The 25079-nt window shown below is 38.3% G+C and overlaps 2 pseudogenes across 4 annotated transcripts; both read right to left on the minus strand.

Moving 5' to 3' along the window:
- Positions 1 to 15646: 15646 nt before the first annotated feature.
- LOC145559599 (NDR1/HIN1-like protein 13 pseudogene) lies at positions 15647 to 18573 on the minus strand (annotated as a pseudogene). Its single transcript, XR_014092792.1, has 2 exons — positions 18378 to 18573; positions 15647 to 16946 (listed from the first exon to the last, which is right to left on the minus strand). The product of XR_014092792.1 is annotated as an NDR1/HIN1-like protein 13 pseudogene (transcript).
- Positions 18574 to 19976: 1403 nt separating this feature from the next.
- Positions 19977 to 23615, minus strand: LOC145559600 (NEDD8-specific protease 1 pseudogene; annotated as a pseudogene). Of its 3 annotated transcripts, none has more exons than XR_014092793.1 (3): positions 23528 to 23612; positions 22111 to 22192; positions 19977 to 20895 (listed from the first exon to the last, which is right to left on the minus strand). The product of XR_014092793.1 is annotated as an NEDD8-specific protease 1 pseudogene, transcript variant X1 (transcript). The 3 variants fall into 3 exon arrangements; XR_014092794.1 differs by having other exon boundaries at positions 22111 to 22189; positions 23528 to 23607; XR_014092795.1 differs by lacking the exon at positions 22111 to 22192 and having other exon boundaries at positions 23528 to 23615.
- Between the last annotated feature and the right edge of the window lie 1464 nt (positions 23616 to 25079).

The following is a 25079-nucleotide window of genomic DNA, read 5'->3' on the forward strand; positions in this document are numbered from 1 at the left end:
ACCCTGCCCCAATACTTGATGACTTTGGACAAAGTGTCCAAATGGTCCGGGTGGAAGGACAAGTTTTATTTGGTTTCTTCCCCCACCACCGGACACTGCGCCGGCACAATACTGAGCCGGCTCTTCTTGGACGTAAATGCCCTCTCCCGACATTATCTACTAAGGCACGGGGGCAAATAATGGAGCCGGGATTTTTTGAAACAACAACTGAGCCCATGGGGGATGGGACTCACATCATAGTACCCAAAAACTGGATCCCCCATCCGGACTTCTTCAAGGACGAGTGCTTCTTGTCCGCCTGCGGGCTGAGTACCATGCTTCCCAGGGGTAGAATACTTCTCATCCGGAATGATTATTATTTTACTTTAATTGCAAACTTGCCATAATTTTCTCTAACTATAAATTCTTGTTCTTGCAGACGAAGCCTTGAGAATGGTTGATCAGGCAAAGACTCCGGCCAAGTCTGCGGCGCTGCTGCGCAAAGAGGTTGCGGTTGCCAAGAAAGCAGCCGTCGAGGCTAAGGATTCCAAAAAAGGCGGGGTAAGACCGCCTGACTTGATGTGTTTGCATTTTATTTTTTTATTTTTTTTACCGGTTGGGTATACTTACCCTTTGTTTATTTCTCAGGAGTCCGTCAAAAAGATTCCACGATCCTTCTCCAAGCTGCTCAAAAGGCAAGGAGATGATCTGGAGAAGACTTCGGCTGCGAAAGCCGCCAGGAAGGACCCTCCTCCACCCCAGAAACAAACATCTGCCCAATCCGGTCGTCCAACGACTGGGGGAAAATCCCCTGCTGTGTTGAGAAAACTGAGCGAAAGCTCAGAACGCTCGCAGTAGAAAACGCCGGATGCCTCTACGGCATCGAAGGGTGGTGATCCACCCAATGTTGCAAGCGGTGCGGCAACGCCTGGGGAGGAGCAGAAGTCGGAGACCCATCGGAAGCCCAAGGTAAGGGACGGATTGAAATACCTTGGCCACTTGATTTTATGAGAATCAAGACCAAGGTCGATCCCTCTAAGGGGTCGGTCAGCAGCCGGCAAAAGATGAATGCCGACTACGCTGCCTCAATCTCACAGAGTACTACTTTTGATGCAGATCTGACTTCTGACGAGCCAGATCTTGCGAGCTTTGCAAAACGGATGGTGAGGACCCTCACCCGGTCTGAGAAGAACTCCATACCTGATCTGCAGGTCGTGGACTTTGACCGGATAATGGGCCAACTGGCTGAGGTAATGAATCCCACAACCTTGTTATTTTTTATCTTTAATTCTACTAAGTAACTCATAAGCCGGCTGTTATTGTCTCAGGTGATGTTGAGAGTGGACGGCCTCCGGGGCCCCTTTAGGCGGAAACAGGAAGAGGTAAATGACGCCAAACGGAGGGCCCTTGAAAATCTCAACTCTGCCGAATATTCTGATTATATGTGTAATTTAAAGATTAAAGCAGTAGAGTTGAAACAGGAGGAGCTGATCCGGAGTTTGACGGCTGCAAACGATGAAGCTAACAGCCAGGCTGATGACCTTGACAAGCAACTGAAGGATGCCAAATCAGATCTCAAGGCATTAGAGGATGTTGACAAGGAAAATGCCCAACTCCGAGCAGACGTTAACCGCCTGGGTGTTGAGCTTGTCAATCTGCGAAACAAGCAGTCGGACGAGCTTGCCTAAGAACAAAAACGGCTGACAGAGGAGAATGAGCGGGACAACTTAGCCCGGCTGAAGATCACCTGGAGCCTCCTTTACCCAGAAATAGACTCTGAGGTCTATAAGCCGAGGTATGATTACGCCTCTGAGGTGTATGATGCCCAGCTACTGGGTGATGTTCCCCCTCCTCGCTGCAAGGATTGGGCTGCTGAGCAGGGATACGATGTCTCTGATACCGAGGAGCCGGCGGATGGGCATAACGAGGGCCAAACCAACCAAACTCAGCCGGAGCAGCCACCTCAGCCTTAGGCGGGCCTCCCCAAACTTCTGCGGCAGTATGCCATTCTTATTTCTATACCGGCTTGTATGCCGTGTTATGTTGTATTTTTACCAACCATGGGTTTGGGTTAACATTTTATTTCTCTCTTTCTTCGCCGGAAGTATCCGGTTAACACTTGATCTGGCCTTTGCGCCATGTTAAATATTAGTGAAGTATTCCGAGCCAGTCGGTATTTATATATGTTTGCGTTATGAGTTTTTTCAATTTGAATTTTGCGTATGTTTTCAATTCTTTAATATTTTGCCTATCTTAAAAAAGCATGCGGCACTTTGCAATCCGGATGCTCTTGCCCCTGGGCGGCTGTGTGGTTGGTTTTATTTCAAATTGATTGATTGGCTTGAAAACACTTTATACTAGGAAGAGTATGGAGTGTTTTTAGGCCAATCAATCACAATGGTGATTGCCCCAAACCAAGTGCACAGCCGGCCATTAGAACGGGTGCTTTGAGCTTCTTGCCCAAGGCGGTTGTTTTCCGTCTGGGGTTAACGCGTAGCCATTACACAATCTTTTAGCCCCAATAGGAGGAGTAAGTGTAACTTTGGAATAAATAACCTAAGTAAGAACTTCAGCCGATGACCGACTGATGCCTCAGGGCATCCGGTTTTCGGTCACTTAATCGTTCTTTAGATTATTCTGGTCAAACGGCTATGAGCTGACCAATTTGGTCTTTCAATTTTCACCATCTGCGTTGGTACATAGAACCGACGAATAGTCTGTTCTCTGCGACGATTGCACCCGGAGAGGTGTCGCCGGACGCCTTTGTCCATGTTGGGACAGGCGGTTTTGTAAAATAAGCAACCATCCGGCCATATTGTCCTTTGGTCTTGTTAGAGACCGGTTGTATAGCCACTAGGCGTTTTTGTGCCAAGTTTACGTGAACTTAGTTGGTTGAACTAATAATCCGTCTGAGTATTACCCAGATGGATAAGCAATTGATAATTTACAAAGTATCCAACGCGATTAATCAAACAAAGAGTCCGTCTGAGCTCTACTCAGGCAGACTAGCAATTATTAAATTACACCAAGTATCCAACTTAGTGATTCAAACAGAGAGTCCGTCTGGTTTACCCAGGCGGACTAGCAATTATAATGTTCAAGTAAACTAAGTATCAAAATTAGTTAGTTAAACTTAGGGTCCGTCTGAGCATTGCCCAGACGGACGAACAATAGTAATGGCAAAATAAATCTGCAAACAAAGCCTTAATTTTCATTAATTGACTTACTGTTTACAAAAAATATACATTTTCGGAAGTAGTACTTCTTCATATTATCTACATTCCAAGTTCTAGGCAGTCGGCGACCGTCTGGGGTTTCCAAACGGTAGGTGCCGTCCCTGACTTCTTCATAAATCCGATAAGGGCCTTCCCAATTAGGGGTTAGCTTCCCAGCCTCATTGGCTCTACCGGTTGCCTCCATTTTTCGTAACACAAAGTCATCCACTTTTAGAGGACGCTTGTGCACTTTCTTGTTATAAGCTCTGGTCATTCTCAGACGGTATATCTCATGGCGTAGGGCAGCGTTGCCCCTGCGTTCCGGGAGGGAGTCCAATGCCAGCCGCATGGCCTCCCAATTTGCCTCTTCATCATAGAGCATAACTCTGAGGGTTGGCTCGTAATGCTAAATGGGCAAGATAGCTTCAGCACCGTATACCATAAGAAATGGGGTTTCTCCGGTTGCCCCTTTAGCAGTAGTCCGGATGGCCCATAGGACATGAATTAACTCTTCTGCCCATAAACCACCGGCTCTTTCAATTTTCTTTTTTATGCCGTCTGAGATGAGTTTGTTGAAGGCCTCAACCTGGCCGTTTTCTTGGGGTCGGCCGACTGATGCAAAACAGTGTGAGATACCCTGATCTCCCAACCAAGTCTTGAGCTGTGGGGTCTCGAACTGAGGGCCATTATCAAACACCATAGTCATAGGTACCCCAAACCGGGTGATGATGTTCTTCCAGATGAATGAGATGACATCCTTTGTCTTGATGTTCTTAACCGGCTCAGCTTCTACCCATTTGGTAAAATAATCCACAGCCACCAAAATGTAGCGCCTTCCGCCTGGAGCAGGCGTATAAGGTCCTAGGATATCCATGCCCCATTTGGCAAATGGGACTGGGATGTGGATTGCCGTCAAATCAGTAGCCGGGAGGTGAATAAGAGGGACAAACCTTTGGCGTTTGTCACATCTTTTGACTAACTCTTTAGCATCTGCTGCAAGAGTAGGCCAGAAGTAATGCCGCCTGACTCTGACGTCTAGGGACCTGCTGCCTATATGAGAGGCGCAGTACCCAGCATGCAATTCTTCGAGAACTTCTTTCCCCTTCTCTGGGGTAACACACTTCAATAGAGGTTTGAGGAAACCCGCCTTGAAGAGTTCTCCGTTTCTCAACTCGAAGTTTGCTGCCCGCTTTTTCATGACGGCTGCCTCCTGTGGTGAATCAGGAAGCTTGCCGTCTGCTAAATATGCCCGGATGCCATCCATCCAGGTAGAACTTCGGTCCAAGATTCCAATGGGCTCTTCATGTATGCTTCTCTTTTCAAGAACTTCCCAAAAGACCGACCGAGGAGTGTCACAGCAGGCGGATGAAGCCAATTTGGACAACGCATCCGCCTGGTTGTTGTCTGACCTAGGCACCTGATTCAGACGGAATTCCTCAAGTGCCTCAGCCTCTTCTTTGACTGCCTGAAGATATTTTATCATAGCCGGATGAGTTGCTTCATATGTTCCCTCATACTGGCTGACGACCAACTGTGAATCAGAATAGGCATCAATTTTAGTTGCCCCTGCTGCCTTACACATGCGGATTCCGGCTAGCAGGGCTTCATACTCCGCCTCGTTGTTTGAGGCTTGAAACTTAAAACGCAGTGCATATTCAAATTTGTCCCCCTCGGGAGACTCATATATAATTCCTGCACTACAGCCGTTCTTCGTTGAGCTTCCGTCTACGTACACTTTCCAAACCTGGTCAATATTATCCGGTTGTACCGGTCAAGTCATTTCAACAATGAAGTCGGCAAACGCCTGACCTTTCACTGCCTTTCTAGGTTCAAAAGTGATTTCAAGACTTTGCATTTCAATAGCCCATTTCAACATTCTGCCGGATGACTCCAAAGTAGACATTGGCCGCTTGAGTGGCTGGTCGGTGTAGATTACCACCGGATGAGCCAGAAAATAAGGTTTCAATTTCTTGAAAGCCATATACAGGGCAAGGCCAAATTTTTCTACCATGGGGTACCGGAGCTCAGCATTTTTTAGAACATGGCTAATGAAATAGACCGGAAGCTGAACACCGTCTCTCTCAACAAGGAGAACGGCACTGAGGGCATGATCCGAGACGGCTAGGTACATGTATAACACCTCTCTAGGCAGTGGGCTAACAAGCCTTGGCAAAGAGTGCAAGTGTTCTTTCAGTCGTTGAAAGGCCGCCTCAGCATCATCCCCCCATTCAAATCTGGTCTTCTTCCTGATTGCTTGGAAGAAGAGGCATTTGTCACCTGACCGGCTGAGGAATCTCCACAAGGCGGCCAGGCAACCGGTTAGTCTCTGTGCTTCCTTGGCAGTGCGGGGTGACTTCATGTCAATCACCGCCTGTATCTTCTCAGGGTTAGCCTCTATCCCCCTTTGATCAATCAGGAATCCAAGAAACTTCCCAGACTCAACACCAAAGACGCATTTCTTAGGATTTAACATAACCTTATGCCGCCTGAGTGTGGTGAAGGTTTCTCGGAGATCAGCAAGGTGATCCGCCTGATGCTTGGATTTGACTATCATGTCATCAATGTACGCCTCTACATTCCTCCCAATTTGATTAATAAAGACCGTATTAATCATCCGTTGGAACGTAGCCGGCGCATTTTTCAAGCCAAACGGCATCAGAGTGTAACAGAATAGCCCCTGATCAGTGACGAAGGCCGTCTTTTCTTGATCTTTCTTCCACAGTGGTATCTGATGGAAGCCAGAGTAGGCATCCATAAAACTCATCAAGGCATGCCCGGCTGTTGAATCGACCAGACTGTTGATCTTAGGAAGCGGGTAACTATCCTTGGGACATGCCTTATTGAGATATGTGTAATCAACACACATACGCCAGGTACCATTCGGCTTCTTTACAAGCACAACATTCGCCACCCAGTCGGGGAAGTTACATGGCCGAATGAACCCAGCATCCAACAGCTTTTTTACTTCGGCAGCTGCCGCCTGACTTCTTTCCTCGCCGTGGTTTCTTTTCTTTTGTCGGATGGGCTTCTTTTTAGGATCCACGGCGAGTTTGTGGACAGCAAGATCCGGGCTGACGCCTGGCATCTCTTCCACTTCAAAGGCAAAAATGTCTTTAAATTCTTTCAGCAGAAGGTGCAAGTCTACACCTAACTTAGCAAAGGCAACCGTCCCAACCTTCACGGTACGCTCCGGACGACTTTCGTCCTGAGGTATGTCAATATGCTCACCAGCCGATTGGGGACGGAGCTTATCCGACCGTTCACCGGTCAGTGATTGCTATTTTTTCTCTTTCTTCACCTCCACCAGCATAGGTGCCTTTCTTTTCTTCCTGGCTGCTGGTGAGGCTGGTACTGGATCAGCATCCTTGACATTGTCAAGGTCTATTGGTTCCTGGCCGTCTTGGGCCACAGTATCTTTGATGGCTGAGAGATACCACTCCCGGGCTGTCTTCTGATCCCCGTTCAGGAACCAACAGAGCCGTCATCCCTCTCATACTTGATGAGCATGAGGGAAGGGATGATTACAGCCTTGGATTCGTTGAGGGTTGGCCGGCCCAAGATAATGTTGTAGGTGGTCAACTCCTCAACGACCAAAAACTTGACGACCAGGTGACGTCCTTTCCCTTTCTCACCCAGCCGGATGGGTAGATCGACCCTCCCGACTGGGTAAACCATTCCACCCCCAAAGCCAACTAAGAGGTGGGTAACCGGATGCAAGCTGCTGTCATTGTATTTCAGCTTCTGCAAGCACTGAAGACTGATGATGTCTGATGAGCTGCCGGTGTCAATAAGGATCCGTCCAACTAGTTGGTTGGCAACCTTACATTCAATGACGACCGGGTCATCATGTGGGCGGCGAACACTGCCCCTATCCTTCTTTGTGATCAGAACATCCGGGAAGGTGGAGCTTGCAGACGCCTGCCCATCATCATCTTTGTCCATCTTTCGAAGATGGCTCTTGGTGCCCCGGATAGTAGGGCCACCACATGAGAACCCGCCTGCTATTGTGTAGACCGGCTCCTTGTCGGTATCCGAGCTACTAGCAGGCTGGGGGGTAGTCTTAGAGGACTGACCCTTATTCTTCTTCTTTGCCCCGGCTAGGGACTTAGAAAAGTAGGACTTCAGCATTCCCTTGTCAGCCAGACGGTCCAACGCCCGTTGAAGGCTGAAGCAGTCGTTGGTGTCATGGCCGACTTCCTCATGGTACTGGCAAAATTTATTTTTGTTCCTTGATTGAATGGAACTTTTCATTGGATTCGGCTTCTCTAGGGACAGCCGGTCCTTAATCTCCATGAGGATGGAGTTGCAGTCCTTGTTAAACTTGTACTTTGGGACGTACGGTTTAAATTCTTTCTTTTTCTTCTGGGACGGCTGGTCAGAATCACTAACCGCCCGGATTTCTTTTCTCTTCTTGCTCTCTTCTTTCTTTTTGGTCGGCTGGGCAGGCCGGCTGTCTTTCAGCTTGTCGGACTTCTTGGAGTCCGACTGGTTACCTGGCGAGCAGAGGTCAGTAGCTTGAATGTAGCTTTTCGCCTCCTTCAGAGCCGCCTGTAAAGTGAAGGCCCCTTTTCTGACTAGGTCGAACTTAAAAGTCGACCCGTTTCTCAGACCTTTAAAAAAGTCTGTAAAGGCTACCTCGTCAGACAGTCCTTGAATCTGAATTCTAATCAGATTGAACTGCCTGACATAGGAGCGCAGCCCTTTCTCTCTCCCCCTGCTTAATGGTGCTCAAGTCCAAGCTTTTTTTCTTAGCAGGGATGTTCATTGAGAAGTTGGAAGCAAATAGGAAGGCAAGCTTCCTAAAACTATCGATGGACCCGGCTGACAGATTACCAAACCATTGTTGGGAAATGCCCTTTAACGTAGCCGGGAAGCACCGACACCAAGTGGCATCATCCAACCCCTGCAGATACATGAGGTTGGTGTAAGCCATGAGGTGGTCTTCCGGATTGGTGGTACCATCATAGGTACCAACCAATACGTTCTTAACCTTAGCCGGCTGGGCCGCCTTGGTTATCTCCCGGGTGAATGCAGAAGGTTGTTCACCCATGCGGAGCAGACGAAGCTGCTAGTCCAGTGGCTGGACATTGTGATATGCCGCCTGACCTCCGAAGAGAGCTGGCTGCATATAGTAAGGTGGGTACTGACCATAGACCTGAGAAGGTACATATGGTGCAGCCCCAATCATCCGAGGGCCAGAGTGGACGGTATTACCGCCTGTCTGACTCTCATGCAAGGAAGGTGCGTTCCCCGCAGAATTATTGTTAAAGCTGTCTGGAAAATTCGACGTAGAAGCCGATTCAGACAACTGCTGATTTCTCTTCCGGTTGATAATCTCTCGGGCATCAGGAGTTGATTTTTTACTTCTCACCGGCTGCTGAGTCCGGCGAGTGTTGTTGGTGTTCTTCTTTGGGAGAAGAATTTTCGACCAATCAATGGTCCCGGCTGCCTTTTCCTTTGGATGAGGAGTGGGCTGCCGGTCTCTGACTGACTTCTCCTTTTCCAGAGGAGTCTTCTTGGCCGACTGGCCTTTACTTGGGCCAGCCCGGCTCTGGGTGATTAGCTCTTTAATTTCACCCTTGAAACTTGTCATGAACCTTATGAGTTCGTCTCGGGTGACAGGTGCTGATCCAGCGGCCGTATGGGTTTCCCCCTCCGGTTGCCCAAGAGGTCGACTTGTACCTGCCTGGGAGGCACCCCGCTCCAGAATATCTCTGGGTCGGATGCTCTTGATTCTGAGCGAGCCATCATCGGCTGTAAAGGTTTCGACCTGAGGATCCTCATCCTCCTGGTCTGTAAAGACTTCTGGGTCATCGCCCAGACGGTTAGGGGGTGGTACAAACTCTTGAACCATCTTCGAGGTACTCTCCCCACAGACGGCGCCAAATGTTTTGGGTGTTTTTTTCCCTTGGGAGAGTTACGTCACGAAGTCTGATCCGGCTGAGTTGTACCTGCAAAATAACGGAGACTCCGGGTGGTTGGAGCCCCGCCTCCGACGGTCAAGTTAGTAACTTGAAAAGGAATAAAGAGAACGGAAATTTAAGTGGGTATCTGCTCGGATTCCAAGCTCAAGTATTTCTCTGATGTGAGAGAATGCAGGTGTAATAAATGATTGAATCTGTCCCCAAAGTGGGAAATATCTCCCTATTTATAGGGTCCTTGGAAAATGTGCCCCTATCTAGGTCACTTGACCTACTTTCAGTGGGCTGCGCCGCAAAACTACGCTTCTAGGGATTTGGGCCCTTGAAGGCCGCAATTTCAGAGGTGTATCTGAGGGCGCCAAGTGTCAAGAGGATGTTAGGCCACGTGGGCCATCCTGTGCTCGACACGTGGCTTCCTCTCATTGGTCCACGTGTCTAGGGTATTTTTACCCTAAACAGGTAGTGTTACCCAAATGTTTTCAAACTAAACAAATAAAAAAAAATTGGGTAGTTGTACACAAATGACCTTATCTTTAGGGTAGTTTTACACAAAATTTCCCTCAAATTATCCCTCTTTTTCTGTTATGTAATTAATGTTCACTCTTATTTTTTCACTCTTACTTTCCTATTCTCACTCCTAAATTTAGATAAACTAGAGGGTACCCGTGCAAAATGCACGGGATATATATTATATTAGAAAGATTTTAAATATATAATATAAGAAAAAATTTATTTTAATTATGGGATGTTGATTTAGATGTAGTAACTTAGAACCTTATTTTGAACTATTTATGGTCTGCTCTGGCTCTACTCTGCTAAAATCTGATAAACTCTGTTAAGCCCTGCTCTACTCTTTTGCAATATGATGTGCTCTATTCTACTGATCATAAACTCAAAAGAACAAAACCTTACTCTTATATGTGGGTGGTCACGCAAATGTGTCAAGTTATTACGGGGGTTACTTTGTCAAAGCTATAGAGGTTACTCGGTTAGTGTCATATGGGTTATTTTCTTTTGCAAGCAACTATTCGATGAGGACAGTTACGCAAAAAGTGTGTTGTACATATTTTTGTTTTGATGATTAGAGAAGTGGAAGTTGTTTGAATTGAAGGGTTGGGGATTTTGAGTTCTATGGTGAATTGTTGATAAATTAATTGTATATCCCTGTAGCCGTGCTAATACACGACACATATTATACACGAAAGAAAATAACACAAAGTGAAATGTTAGTAGTGTTTAAGAAAAATTGAATTGTTATTAGTTATTGCAATCCGTTGAAAAAATGCGAAAAAAAAAAGCAAAAAAAAAAGTTGCCTGGGTAATTATTGATATATACTCCGTATTTTTTTTTTTTGGTTTTTAGTGGAATGGTATTTACCGATTAAAAAAAAACTAAATGTATTTTTTTTGAGTGGTTTTTTAAAAAAAAAAAAAAAATTTTTAGTGGTTTTCAAAAAAAAAAAAAAAAAAAAAAAAAACTAAATGCATGAGATTTGAGGATTGGGGATTCGGAGGGTTGTGGTGAAAACGACTCCGTAATTAAAATATAGATAGATATGATTAATTCTTAATATCTAATAGGAGTATGTTATTGGTCTTGATTGATGACATGACATCATTAAATATTAATCAATCTTTGTATACTCATAGACATCATTTAATGTTTTGTACTTCCCATTGTGTTTTGTTTTATTGTTATTTGTTTATTTCTTAGTTCCTTAATTCCCATGTAATTTCACAAACAGGAATGTAAAAAAGGGATGGAGGGAGTACCTTTTTTTTACAATTAAACACTTTAAAGCGGTGTGACACTTCCTTTAATGTACATGTACAAAGCGTGGTCGTGTAGGAGGATGCACTATCCGTATAGTGCACCCGCCCCAAAACTACCAAAAAAATGCGGAATGTACATGCAGGTATATTCTAATGTACATGGGCATATAAAAGAACATAGTATTCATTTATAATGTACATGGACACATATAGAAAAGAACATAATGTTCATTTATAATGTACACAAGTTTTTTGTGCAACAATTTTGTAATTTTTTTTTTTGAAAGAAATTTTGTATATAAGGAAATAGAAAAAAAGTGCTGTAATTTTTTTTTTTTACCATACATTAATTACAAATCATTTTAATAATTTTTTTTTTTACCAAAAGTTCACTTTCTCTCTCTCCAAACAAACTCCAAACTCATTTAAATTCCTCAAACCTCAAACAAAATTTCAAAGTCCAAAATTTGTTCAAGATGACAGATAAAAACGAAAGGTAAGATCAGATTTGACATTCATACTAGTTTATTTTGAGTTTGAGTGTTTGTTTTTATAAGTTTGGTTGAAAATTGTAATTTTTGGTTCTATTGGGAATTAATTTGTGATTTATGTGGTTTTGCTGTTACAATGAGAAATAAAATGAAGTTCTTGAAAAAGATTGACCACTTAATACATTTTGGAAGAAGAAAAAGACAAATTCTAAATACGTTGTAGATCGGAATAATACAATGTCCATTAAATATAGTTTTTTTTTTTTTTTTGGACAAGATACATTATAATATAGTAAAATATTCTTTTTCATATACTTGCATGATCTTTTTATACCAAATTTACATTTACTATATGAATAATGTTCTTTAATATATTCATATTTTTTATTATTACAGTTGTTCTTTGGATTTACAAAAAAAAAAAAAAATTATTTATAAAATAGCTATATATTCTTTACAAAACAGATATATGTTCATTACAAAACAACTTAATGTTCATTCCGCCTTAAAAAAAAAACAAAAACAAAAAAACGTATGCACGATACTCTGTGCATCTGCCTACGAGGAAAATATAACACTTAGGGTGTGACACTTCCTTTAATGTACATATATCACTCTTTTATATTATACTAGATGAAGCCCATGGGATGCACGGTTTGTTTGATATATATATATATATATATATATATATATATAAAGCTAAACTTTTAGCCAGGTGGCGAGACAACGACACTTGGCGTTTCAACTTTTTGCCAAGTGTCGTGCCACGTAGGATAGAGTTATATAAAATTCAATTTGTAGCATAAAAAAGTTAGTTTAGAATTTTATTTTCAATCAACTTTGGATAATTTTAGGATAAAATTGTTAATTTAGGGTTTTATTTTTGATAAAGTACCAATATTTCATATGTACAAATTGAATTATAATTTATTCAAAAAATAATTAGATTATAACTCTGATAAATTATCATATAAATTTATTTTTTGTATCATAATATTTATTTGGAGCAAAGGAATTAGTTCAAAATGTACCATATCCATGGTTTATAATATATTCTAATCAATTAAAATAATATATTTCAGAATCTAATATAATTTTATTACTGTGTGTAGACCTGTTAATCAGGTCTGGTCACGAGTTATTTCAGACAGAGTCAAGAAATGTTTTTCACTAATATTATTATTATTAGTCATTACATGTCTACAAGTTTAAATCGTTACAAAAATACGTCAATTCCTAACTAATTTTGTATCAATGATATATATTAAAACTAGATGAAGCCCGTGCGATGCATGGTTTGTTAGTATTTTTAAAAAAAAAAAATATTTTCATATTTACGTGATTAAATTGTTTTTATATAAGTTTTAAAATATTAGATAAAATTCCTAATCTCTAAAGATAATATTTTGTATTTAATTAATTTAAACTTTAAAATCTCATTCGTCAATTTTGCTTACGTGGCATTTGAATTATTTAATTGTAAAAGAAATTAATAATTTCTTATTTAATTGGCTACAACTTAAATTTATAATCCTACATGGCGCGCTAAGAAAATTAAATCCTACGTGGCTCTCTAAAAACTGTGGGAAAAACTCCCCTTCATATATATATATATACATATTAGATTTGACATATAGATTAAAATATATCTTAAAATTTAATAAACAACCCGGATATATATATATATATATATATATATATATATATATATATATATATATATATATATATATATATATATTATATATATATATATATATATATATATATATATATATATATATATAATTTGTTATATATTTAGATAAAATTCATGATATCAAAAGATAATATTTTATATTTAATTAATTTAAATTGAAAAATCTCATTTGCCAATTTTGCTTACGTGTCATTTAAATTTTTTAATTCTAAAATAAACTAATAATCTCGTATTTAATTGGCTATCAATAAAATTTATTATCCTACGTGGCGCGCTGAAAAAATTAAGTCCTACGCGGCTCTCTAAAAATTCGGGAAAAAACTCCTATTAGATTGTTTCAAAAAAAATATTATATCCTCTCCTCGCACATCATATCTTTTGTTTTTATAATTGTGTATTTCTTTTTTTTTTTTTTTTGACAAACCATACTAACAAATAAATTCAATTGAACCACCTAAAAGTATATGCCATATTCCATTTAAAAAAAAATAAAATTCTATTTGGTATCATTGTACTTAGGATTTTTCCATTTGATATTTAATTTTTATTTTTATTCCACAATGTAATTTCTTTTTCTTCTAATTTTAATTTCAAAATTTGATCCTTAAAGGTAATAATGACCTCCAAAATTTTAACCACACAATTTTTTTGCGCGAAACAAATCGAATTATGCAGATTGAGCCATTTTTCTTGCACATAAACCGAGATATTTTAAAGTGTTTTTTTGCTAGTTTCAACCAATTAATAAATTGATACCATGATATCAGAGTTAGGCCCACGATATGGGACCTTAAATGGCTAAAGTTCACATGAGACAAAGTTTAAAAGGGACCTTACATGTGAGGGTGAGTGTAGAAGCACTCGAGCTTGAAAAATTACATGAGACAAAGTTTAAAAGGGACCTTACATGTGAGGGTGAGTGTTGAAGAATAAACATCTCAAGTGTCACCACATGTAAGTGTCTCACATTGGTTGAAGAAGAGAGAGTTAAACATTTTATAAGGCTAAGGGGCTACTCCTCCTATTGTCATATGGTCTTGGGATGGAACCTCCTTTGATCTTTTAAAGCAAACTCTCTCTCTCTAAGTTTGCAGGTGCGGCCCAGACTCGTGTTTAACAAATTTAGAGTGTAAGGGCTTAAACATCCCTTTGTGATGAGTAGACCTGGTTATTGGGCGGGTCGGGTCAGGGTCGGTGCGGGTCAGAGTCAAAGAGGGTCACATTTTATAGGGTCAATATAGGGTCGGGACAATGCGGGTCGCGGGTCGATAATGGGCGGGCCTACAAAACATCAATTAAAATAAATATTGGACAAAGCCATTATTAAATACATATGAATACAAATTAATCTATATAATTATTTTTAAATTATGTATTTTCTTTATCAACTAAATTGGAAAAACATGTTGGCCCTATATTGACTCTACCCAATAAGGGTCATGTCCATTAATAGCCATGTCCATTAAAAGCCCTATAAGCTTGGCCCTGACCCTATTATCATTGGGCTACCCTGTCCAATAACCACCTCTAGTGATGAGAGAGATAGAGAGAAATGATAACCTAAAAACAAAAGAAAACATTTGTTGCACATAATAGTAAGCATCCATTTATAGTATATGTTGCAAATAATAGTTAACGGAGGAAGTATAATGGTATTATGTGGAATCCAAAAAGAAATTGGATATCAATTGAATAACTCCAAAGTACAATGGTACCAAATGGAAAAACTCCCCCAAAAATTAAAGTTAAATATCAAACACCTTACCTTACTAGTTTTGCTTGTTACTTGTTAGAAATCGAAATCCTATGAGACAGAATAGAAGGATGAATCCGCACAAATTACTCCAATTAGCTAGGTTTTAGGCGACACAATGCTTTAAATGTATTTTATTTTAAGTTTTTTCCGAGGGATTGAAGGAAGCTTTAATAAAAGTGTAACTGATACTTCTTTTTATTATCTTTGAGAACAATGCTGCTTACCACTGGCCCTAACCCACATCATGAACTTGCGGCTGCAGTTTGTGATGTCGCTGCAGTTATGGGAAAATTTGAATCAGTGATCATCACACATATTCCTAGGGAGCAGAATGAGCTAGCTCATAAACTAGCTGCTTTTGGCAAAGATATGGCAGTGGGTTACAAAACTCATTACCTTGTTCAAGAATGTGTGCGTTCTATTTATGAAGCTGATCTTCTCCATGTTGCTGCTGCACGAAATGCTGTTGTTGCTGAAGCATCAGGGGTTTCTACAGCTTTATCAGTGTAGTTTTCTCTTAATCTTGGCTATGGATGAATATGACTTTTGGGGATGTTGGATTTTACTTTTGGGTTAGTAAAATGTAATGTTAACTGTTATATGGGGGTTGTGTACAGCAGGAACATGGAAGTAGCCTATAGTCTAGGCATTATTTTGGCAGGCATCCACTTTTGTTGTAAATTGTATGTGATGCTTGATGTAATTATCTCAAGGCATTAGCCTCTTAATATAATTATCTTCAGTTTGTGTTAAAAAAAAAGATACTTCTTTTTCTATTTTTATATCTGAAATGCTAGGTGGAATGAGAAATGTAAACAACAAAAAGGGAATCAAATCTTCATAATTCATGACAAACATTATCATTTATTGCATAAATTATACACATGTCCTCAAATTTTGTATAACTCTACTACTTCGCCTTTCTTGTTTTCCATCTTCACTTGAGAAAACATCCCCCTCAATTTTTGTAATGCATAAATTCATTAGTATAAACATCAAATATTTGACAACAAAGTTTTCCCAAAAAATGTTTTACAAAGAATAAAATAACACAAGCTAGGATTAAAAGAAGGTCATTCCATAATTTGTCATCCTCTTCTCGTCAATCAATTTTGATTAGGTCCCACCAAAACCATCAATTATGCCTGAAAGAGCTCTTGTCAATTAGGGTACAATCTCACCCACATTACCATGGCTTGGCGTTAACCTTACACTTCTTTGATACAACCTTGGCATTCGTGGCTAACGCGTTAACCGTTACATCACACGAAACCTCGATGTTGATAGTCCATGTCTTAATGGATCCAATCTTGATCTTAACAGGGACCTTAACGTTAATGTGTAATGGTACCTTTCCATCCTTTTGTTGTGTGAGCAGTTTGTTGCGTGCTGACTTGGACAATACGATCCCAGCCCCCGTTAACTTTGTTGAAAAAACCGTTGAACTTTTAGGGGGCTGGTAAAAGGCTGGCAGTTTACCATTACATAGATTTAACCCATCATGGTAAATCTTAATCAAGCTCCCTTGCTCATAGTAAATTCCGATTTTACCGTTGTTATTCGTGGACTTCAACGTTACATTAAACACCGGAATAATGGTTGAGGATGTTGCGATTGTTGAGAGGTTGACTCCTTTAACGTGCACACTCTCAATGGAGTAGCTAGGAGCCTTAGGTTTGTAGACAAGGTATAAAACTGCACCGGTGACAGCGAGTAGAGCAGCAAGGATGAGTATTCCAGCGAAAAAGCAACAAAAACAACGTCTACACCCCTTTCGGCCAGCCTTCTTTTTGGTGTAGAGCTTGAATTTGTGTGCGTTTTCTGGTGGTGGGACGCGATATACTTGATCCTTGGGTATTTGCACGACGTAAGTTCCAGGGTTAGGACCATAACCGTACCCATAACTCATCTTAGAGGAGGCGAATGAGTCTTGACTCATGTTCCTCCCATGCCTCTGATGCTCACCTGATACTGGTGGTGAAGGTTCATTAGAATTCCCCATCAGCTTAGCATTCGAGTGTTCACCAGAATCCGGTGGTGATTCTCTTGGGTAGACTCGTTGATCAGTCATCTCTTTATCACTCGCCAGTGTCGCCAGAGAGGATTTAGTATCTGAAAAGAAAATAATTTGATCAGTTAGTGTTATTATTATTGTACATCATGTTCAAAGAGCTGGAAATGCCTTTTCATTACCCTAAAAGTTAATTATACATCAAATAATGTATGCATATCACACAACAAAAGCTAATTTGCATCAATCATCCTTCATTTCCTAGAAGATCCAAATATTATTTAACCACGAAAATCGAGCGTGCAGTTCAATAATATTCTTAGTATTGTGATGTTAAGCAGCTAATGTACTGAAATGGTCAAAAACAGAGATTAGTAAACAATTTTTGGGGTTGTTAGGAGTGTTACACAAGTGGAGATGAAGTCCAAAACGTAAGAAACGAAGAAAAAAAATATATGGAGATTAATCTAATTATTTGACTAATTGTGCTAGATGATTACAGTAGGATGATGTCTACTTAGAAAGACTTGGTCTATTTTGACAATATCATCATCTCAATTTATGGAGCAGGTCGAGGAAGGTTGTGCTACGCTACTCGATTCACAATTAGTCGTAATGGTAGTTTAATTATTTGGAAATTGTATTCGTTTTTGATGATGAAATCATACGAAACCAATCTAGCCTTAAAATTACTTGTTAATGTATTCATCAAATTTGATTAACTTTATTCTTTAGATCTGTTTAGACATTGTGAACATTATGGTGAACAAGTTCAATTTGCTTCATCACCTAGACGATTTGTCAATGAATCTAAATTATATCAGAGGCAATTTATTCCTCTAGTCCTAAAATAACGGTCTGTGTTATTATAACGAAGACAAATTATTCCCTCCATCTTAAAATAATTGTCGTGTTGATAATTTACATTTCAAACATAACAACAATAACTAATTCCGGTTGTATTACAATTAAAACCCGCATTTCTTATTTTTTTTTTTTAAAAAATACGTATAATAGTGAATAGACTCACTTGCACTTGTTCTGCTTTTATCCTCTGTTTTTCGGCACGTACTAAATTAATCACTTTTGAAAAGGTTACCAATTAATTTTCCTCAAATTTAATTAACATGAACAACTTTTTTCGTACTGTAATACTTTTTACGAATTGTCCAATTTCATCAACAAATTTGAGTTGTAATTAATTATAAATAATGATTAGCGGCGAATCGTACACTAATTACAGAATTACAATAAAATTTCCTCTCATATCTTAAATTATGAGAATGTTGATCAAATATTGCACACTTAAATAAATTTACTACAAAATCAATTAAAATCTTTCAAAGAAATTATGAATAGATTTGAATGAATTTATCAGCTTCAAAACCACTAACAATTTAATGTTGACTAAATAAACACTAAAAAACCCAGCAATGATCACATTAAAATTTCATACAACCAAATTAAAAATTCAGAAAATAATCACGAAAATGCAATTAATAATCAAAATAAAAGCAAATGCGATGACGAACCTGAAAAATCTGATGCAATTCAAACGAAACTTCAAACGTCGAATTGAAAATTGAGCTTTTGGAAGGATGATGATGATGAAAATGAATTTCAACCTAAATAATCTTTCAAATTTCTTGCAATAATCTTGCAATTTGATTCGGCAGGAGAGATAAAATGGGTGTAAGACGTGAGCAAGTGTAAAACAAAGAACAAGTAAAGTGGTGGAATTTATTTATATAAATGTAGGAAAAAAAGAAGAACGAGTAAACTTAATGTTGAGTGACAGCTAATTATGTGAATGTTGGTTTTTTGGTTTTATACACGGAATAAGGTTTAACAACGGTAATGAATATATAAATACGGTAATTAGTATACAATTATGGTATGAAATTTGGTCTGATTATATTTAATTAAGGATAGATTATAGTATTTATTTATTTATACAATAGTTTAAAATTATAACACGGTTTTGGAGCCGGCGTGTAACGGTTTGGCCGTCGCACTATAACCGCGTTAGCCCTACCAACCACTATTCACTTGCAACTTGCTTGCGTGTTATACAAACGACTACAAATTTTTTTGTTTTTTTTTATGAATTAAGTTTCTTAATTTTTGGGATCATTATCTTGATTTGATATGATGTTGCAATATACTTCCTTGATTTCACACAGTGATAAGTGTTATGAGTATTTTTTTAATGATTTGTAAGGTCGTGTTAAGAAAATAGTTATGTTTTGATAATTGGTGTGGATTATAGGGGTTGACTACTTGTTAGTTGTAAGGGGTGAGTGAAAAGCTGTCAAAATTTTATTTTATCCGAGAAGTCAATATGTATAGCCAATGATATGAACCCGTCAATATCCAAACAATAGGTGAAATTAGTGACCTACAAAGTTCAAGTCGATTTTCGACAATCAATTACCCATTACTTTGTAACCCGAACTCGAACTTAAACTAAACCCGATTTGATATCGATCAACTTTTAACTCGACTCACAAATCTATTAATAGTAGAAGATAATTGTAAGTTTGTAACTTGTAAGACTTTTTTTTTTTCTAGACCGACTTAATTTTTCATTAACCCCATTAATAAGCAATTTTCATTTTAGTGGGCTGGATTGTCAACATATATACAAGAGTACAAGACCAACAAAATCACATGTTCAATGTTTCGAAATAAATTACACAAATTTTTAAGCATTCAGGATGCACAATTTTCTTACCAAAGAACCAAACATATTATAATTTCTTGCGATCTCTATGACATTTTTTAATTAATTTTTTATAGTTCACATTGTCAATATTTTAAACTGTTCTTCATTTCCTATGCTCTCCTAGCTTAAAACTACAAGTAGCATATTTAGTAATACCATAAAATTGATTTGCTTTTCGTGATTTAGTATATGGTCTCTCATCTGAATTGACCTACCCTAAGTCCGTAGCTAATCTAACTTACTACAATAGTATGATTGTATGCATTGGTAGCTAGTATGTGTGTACAATGTTTGAACAAATCGTCGGCCTTAGTCTCTTAGATCTACTTCGTGAAGAGGGGAGGGAAAGGACAAGGGTGTAATGACAACTGATGAAAATGAGGGAAGTTCGAGATGAGGATGTCAATGAGAGTAGTGAGCCAAAAGGGCATATACATATACTTCATTGATTTAGCAGCTTTGCATAATGCAGAACACAAATACAAGTTTTTAAACTGCATCAAGGAAAGCATGACAGTAAAGAGTACTCCGTATTAGTATATACTACAGAGTAGCTACAGCTAAGATGTTAAGGAATTACAATAGAAATAAAATGGACATCGATCAAACTTTTCTATAGCTCATGACACAGACATGAGTTCTTTAATTAAACTCAGAATCTCGTTCCTCATCTTTGAAACAGTGGTTGGTGTCACCTGCTCTTTCACATCAGAAAGCCAAATACGTTCCCGGTTTACACGTTCACTGCTTGTGTACCAACTGCATATGGTTCTTGCAATGGCAGCTACAAACAATCCACAATCATAACCATTTTGCTGTTGTGGTGAGGACTGACCCTCCTGATACTTGACATCAGAGTCTAGGTTGCCCATGAATTTAGCTACAGAAGTGTAAAGCTTTTTGGAACATGCATGGTTCAATCCCCTACAGCTGTCATGATGAACGAACACATTAGCAGTCCTATAATATACAAGCAAACTCCAATGACTTCCTGCCTCAGCTTTGGTTACATCATCGTTGTTGTTGACCGGAAATATAACCAGGTCTTTAGCAGGTAGATTTAGAGGTTCAACGAAAGCATTATAGCTATCTTCATCTGAACAGTTCTGCAGCCAGAAAGCAATTGAGGGTGGAACTAGTAAGATGTTATCAGAGGGATAGCATGATGATAGATAACTGAAGTAGAACTCAATTATACGGTCATTGAGAAAATGAGGCCCACTAAGGATGTCTAAGTCAGAGCGTCGAAGCACCACATCATTGTAGCTAAGAATCATATCATCTCCGGTCGATCTCCCCATTGTCTGAAAATTGACACAAAATATCTGCAGTACCAAAAACATGACGACATTATCTCGCAGCAACTTCCATCTCAAAAACAAATTGCACATATAAGTAGCCTGCTAGAGAAATAAGGAAATGCACCAATAGTTGTTCAATAATGGCTAGACTGTAAAAGACTAATTTAGAGGAAAGGAGCACTTCTGATAATGCACATTATTTTATTAGAGTTAGCTGATGAAAAGGGCAGACAGTTGATTATAGGGAAAGGAAGTCAAAGTGTATAAATAAATAGAGGATATCAGGGAGGTATAATATAAAGCAGAAAATTATAGTGAACTTCACTTTTTTTTTTTGGCTTGTTAATGGGAGTCACTTGAAAGCCGGGGTTGTAATTCTACTAAGTAATAATTTAATAGCATAGTTGTTAAGACTTGTTACAGCCATCTATCAATTTTCCTCATATTCTGTTCTTCCACATTCTTAAATTTCTGAATTTTGCAATTTTATAGCATAAACACCATAAAATTGTGGGTAATTCAAATCTACATTTGAGGGGTACTCTAGCAATCACTACTAACAATGAAAGGTTAGGTACTGTCATTGTGTATCACTTCTTTCCTATACAGACACACGTCACACAACAAAGTTACAAAGTATGCTTGTATGATCTGAAATTCACGGGTTATACTCTTTCAACATCTTTAACAGTGTCTCATAGCAAAAAGTTTTAAGAATGAAAATTGGTTTACATTATCTGGCAGAATAATTTGATTACTAGTACTCGTAATTCTGGTAATTAATGTCTTTCTAGTTTCACTACATTACTCCTACCAGAAAGTTTTTGTCAGATTGTCACTTGAACATATAGTTCTAATATTGGACAAAATTGGTCATCTCTTCACCTACACAACAAAGCCCAGCAAAGCTAATGCATGTTATGCATCAAATGTCCCAACACTGTACAGAATATAAACATCCTACTTGTTAAAATACACAACAAATTCTTCCACTGGGCACAATAAAAACCTATTATTCGGTCCTTGTAAAGAATTATTCTCATCATAAAAATAATATATAGAGAAACAAGTTTTGTATCTTGAAGTTTGCAATGAACGAAAAACATAACTCGGTAGTCATTGTGCATCACAACAAAAGAAATCCCAGAAAAGAAATTAGTTGCAAAGAAAAAAAAAAATGTACATGTCCAAGACTCTAAGTATACACGTGAAAGCTGTCGGTGAGAGCAGTTCTCATACCTTTACCAAATGGCTACACAAAAAACATACTCCGTATGATTTTTCTGAGCAATTCAACTCAGAATGATGCAAAACAGACCTGCTGCAATAGTAAGGAAACAGTAAAACATGCTGAATAGGTTCTATTCAATTAATACAAGAGCTATGTCCCCGATATGTTCTGAATCCATCTCATCCTCGAGGAATATAATGCATTGAAAAATTAAGGTAAATCATGAATTGCTAAAAGAAATCATTTGATTTGAATAAGAAATGGTTACCTAGAAAAAGATGTAAAAGGAGCTATTAACAACAAAACTCTAGCATCAACAACAAGAAAAATTGTAAGTCTACTGTTAAATCATAAGAACAGTTATTTATTCGATCAGATGTAGCAGCTAGTCTGGGTATGAGAGGACCAAATAGGTGTGATCAAGAAAAAGGAATTAAGTCCAAGCACAAAGCATTTATTTGATCAAGCAACAACAGAAGCGATAGCAACCATCAACACACAGCCTAAGGACGAGACCATAGCAGCACTGAATTCGACTATCTTCAGATTTCAAAGAATTTAAAGTGGTACTTCAAATGAGCTGAACTTCTTAAAACCCCAAACAAAGCAATACAAAGAAACTTGGATATTGAGCATATAATTTCAGATTTGGCATTATAGGTGTGATCAAGGCACAGAAATTAAGTCCAAGCACAAAGCATTTGTTTAAGCAACAACAGAAGTGATAGCGGCCATCAAAACACACAACTTAAGGCAAGACCATGACAGCATTGAATTCGAATATCTTCAGAATTCAAAGAATTTTGTGTCAAAAAAAAAAAGAATTCAAAGAATTTAAAGGAATACTTCAAAAGAAGCTCAACTCTTAAACCCCAAACAAAGCAATTCAAAGATTCTTGTATATTGAGCTCATAATTTCGGATTTCGCATTACAAATTACTGAAAAAGTTAGAGAAAACAAATAAGAGCGTGATCAAATCAAAATTCTACACAAGTACTGGCAAAGCAGTACCAATTATAAACGCGTGATCAAATCAAATTAAGTAAATCTAGTAGATTAAATTCCGCAAATTGCATTTAATGGAAAGCGCAGTAACAATTGAATTGAATTCTTGATCAGATTAACCAGAATCATTACATCATTAGATTGAAATTATGCAGAATCATTACAACATTAGATTGAAGATTTCCATTTTTCATAATTCCCTTCCAACATTCAAGGGTTATTAGCAACCAAATTAGAATCAATCATCAAATTAAATCAATCTTCCTTAAGAATATGAATAGCAAAATTCTAACCTAATAAGAAGTAAATTATACAGAAACAAACAAATAGTTCAATAACAATCCAACTTAAATGAATCACATTAACGATTGAAACTAGATTGTGAAACTGATATTAGATGATTAAGAAAAACATCTTACCTCAGTTGCTTGCTTAAATGGAGGAGAGAAAGCTCACAAGCTGCTTCAATGGAAAGTTTAGAGTACGTTTTAATAAAGAGATGAATTCGTTTTGAGAGAGTTCAGAAAATTTCAGATTATAAAAGAAGTAACCATTTCAGAATCCGACCCGACTCATCAATTGCCCGTTAAGCTCGCCCGTTAAAAGCCCGACCCTTTTACAAAATGTTACGGGTTTGACCCGGTTATTACAGGGATGACTTAAAAATGGATCCGGCCTATTAGAGCAACTCCAAAGACACGCATGTCAGCCTTAAAAATGGATCTAGCTTATTATAGCAACTCCAATGACATGCATGTCAAATAAGCTTTTAAGCTAATTGTCATTTTAGCTACTTTGAGCTCTAATAGCTAGCTATTAATTTACAATTTAAAAGAATTTCAGTTCCTTAATTAACTTTTTATAATTCATTTTATTTAATCTACTATCTCCGTTTCTAGTTACTTGCAACTTTGGGAGGCATTGCGGACTCCTAGGCAAACTTTCTAAGCATATTTATTGAAGGGTAATGTTATATGTATCCTTAAGGGCTATATATAAGCATTATATACATTGTTGGAAATTTTATAAAAATTAGGAATTCATGACAAAAACACGCGTAAATCAGTGTAATTAGTGTTTATATTTTGATGATTTCTTAGCTTTTTACGATTTTCAAGTATAAATTTAATGCTTATATGTAGCCCTAAGGGCTATGTATAACATTTTCCTTTATTGAAAGATAAGAGTATATATTTAAATATTAATCCAACTAAAAACAAAACAAATTAAACTAAATTTAAAATAAGGCAAATTTGTCAAGAAAAACCTTTTAAAAGCACCCTTTTGCGAAAAAAACCTTTTAAAAACTTTTTGTTTAAAAAAAAAACCCACCACGTTGATTTGTTTTGCGAAAGGAAACCCATCTTCCTAATTATCCTCTAATTAACTTAATTAAATTCCAATTTTCTCTCATTTCTTCTAAATAACCCCTAACCCACTTAAATGACTCAATTACCAAATAATTAGATTTAATTTATTTTTTTTTTAAAAAAAACCACCACCCTTACCACTAACCAACCACCCATTCCCCTTCTTCCTCCCTTTCCCCTTCCCATGGCAGCAACCCCCTCACTCACCGGACCCGTCGCCCATATCCCCCCACCTCTGACGACCCACCTTCACCGTCGGTTGACCTTCCCCTTTCCCCTTATCCCCGTTGGCAACCAACTTAAATGAATCACATTAACGATTAAAACTAGATTGTAAAACTGATATTAGATGATTAAGAAAAAACATCTTACCTTAGTTGCTTGCTTCAATGGAGGAGAGAAAGCTCACAAACTGCTTCAATGTAGAGTTTAGAGTACGTTTCAATAAAGAGATAAATTCGTTTTGAGAGAAATCAAAGAACTTCAAATTATAAAAGAAGTGACCATTTCAGAATCCGACCCAACACGTCAATTGCCCATTAAGCTCGCCCCGTTAAAAGCCCGACCCTTTTAAAATATGTTACTGGTTTGACCCGGTTAT

The sequence above is a fragment of the Chenopodium album genome, chromosome 9 (genome assembly GCF_948465745.1).
Source record: "Chenopodium album chromosome 9, dcCheAlbu1.1, whole genome shotgun sequence".
In the NCBI taxonomy this organism is placed as follows: domain Eukaryota; kingdom Viridiplantae; phylum Streptophyta; class Magnoliopsida; order Caryophyllales; family Amaranthaceae; genus Chenopodium; species Chenopodium album.